The sequence below is a fragment of the Micromys minutus genome, assembly GCF_963924665.1.
Source record: "Micromys minutus genome assembly, chromosome: 14".
NCBI classification, from domain to species: domain Eukaryota; kingdom Metazoa; phylum Chordata; class Mammalia; order Rodentia; family Muridae; genus Micromys; species Micromys minutus.
Window position 1 is genome coordinate 10,692,474 of NC_137983.1, and position 1,831 is coordinate 10,694,304.

The window sequence follows — 1,831 nt, forward strand, 5'->3', positions numbered from 1 at the left end:
CATTATGGAGAAACGGTAGCTTGCTAGCACTTGGCTTTTTTATTTGGCTACAATTAAGAAAAGACAATGACTTTAAAGGAAAAAGATGGGGGAAATAAACATTTATCTGTTTGTCTTATTTCTCATTAGCAGATATTACATTATAGAATTATTTAATTAAAGCAAAAGGGCTGAAAACATCGAGTCATCAAAATTATAATTAAATGATTCATTCCATTTTACTGGATTTAGATGTAGAGAAAATGTCTTTAACATCAAATGGCAAAAGGCATACTCTGGCCTCTCCTTTTCCAGCTGCAACCATGGAGGCTGTTCCAGAGAAGAAAAAGAAGGTTGCTGTTGTGTCATAAACCCTTAAGAAAAAGGGTACTTCTGTGCCAAAAACCCTCAAGAAAAAGGTTCTGGCTGTGCCAGAAACCCTTAAGAAAAAGTGAAGGAATTTCGCAGAGTTGAAGGTGAAGCACCTGAGGAAGAAGTTTGCCCTGAAGACTCTGCAGAAGGCAAGGAGGAAGCTCATCTATGAGAAGGCAAAGCACTGTCACAAGGAGTACAGGCAGTTGTACCGCACTGAGATTTGGATGGCTAGGATGGCAAGGAAGGCTGGAAACTTCTATGTTCCTGCAGAACCAAAATTGGCGTTTGTCATCAGAATCCGGGGTATCAACGGAGTGAGCCCAAAGGTGCGCAAGGTGTTGCAGCTTCTTCGTCTGACAGATCTTCAACGGCACCTTTGTTAAGCTCAACAAGGCCTCAATTAACATGCTGAGGATTGTGGAACCATACATTGCGTGGGGCTATCCCAACCTGAAGTCAGTAAATGAGCTCATCTACAAGCGAGGCAGTGGCAAAATTAACAAAAAGCGGATTGCCTTGACAGATAATTCCTTGATTGCTCGGTCTCTTGGTAAATTTGGCATCATCTGCATGGAGGATCTAATTCATGACATCTATACAGGTGGGAAACACTTCAAGGAAGCAAATAACTTCCTGTGGCCCTTCAAATTATTTTCCCCACGAGGTGGAATGAAGAAAAAGACAACTCACTTTGTAGAAGGTGGAGATGCTGGCAACAGGGAAGACCAGATAAACAGGCTTATCAGACTATGAACTAAGGTGTTTCCCATGGATTTTTATAATCTTGTCAGTTAATAAACAGTCACAGCTTGACAAATTGAAAAAAAAAAGGCATACTCTGTGGGTTTCAAAAATACACCTTCCATATCAGAAATAGAAAATTCCTCAAGGAAACGAGTAAACCTATAAAACAGGGAAATCATAGTGTGGATTCTCTTTACTCTTTTTTACACATGCTGCCTTCCATGAATGCTCATGTTTGTAAATCTTGTTAATGTACTAATTGTGGGGCAGTGGCCTGTGAAAGGTACCCTGGTTCCCAGTCAAGATAAGTTGAAGCTCCGGGGACCCTATGGGAGGGTAGAAAGCTTCCTAGTCTTCCAGGAGATCAGGCCCCTCTCATGTAGCTGCAGCTCCCCCTCCCCAACCAGAGAGGTTTGAGTAGGTCACATCCCAAGTCCCTTCGCAGAAGGTGAGGATGTGACTACACACCTCCAAATATGTAGATGAGGTATTCCCAAACTCTCAGGCCAAGCCAATAGGAAGTACCTGTTGCTAGACCCTGAGCCATCCCAAAACTGTATATAAGAGGTTTATCTAGAAGGATTAAAGGTGTGCAAGAATTGCTTCATCGTCTGAGAACTTCTTTCATAAGAGCTGTAACACCGAAGCTTGGGAAGAGATCTGCTCTCCCGAAATCACCGCTCCCAGAAGCTCCCATGCTGGCTCAGCCTGGCAGAAACGGAGGTGGGGCAGT

The 1,831-nt window shown here is 43.0% G+C and overlaps 1 pseudogene across 1 annotated transcript; it reads left to right on the forward strand.

Moving 5' to 3' along the window:
* The first annotated feature begins 302 nt into the window (after positions 1–302).
* Positions 303–1,107, forward strand: LOC308429697 (large ribosomal subunit protein uL30-like; annotated as a pseudogene). Its single transcript has one exon. The product of its transcript is annotated as a large ribosomal subunit protein uL30-like (transcript).
* Positions 1,108–1,831: the final 724 nt, after the last annotated feature.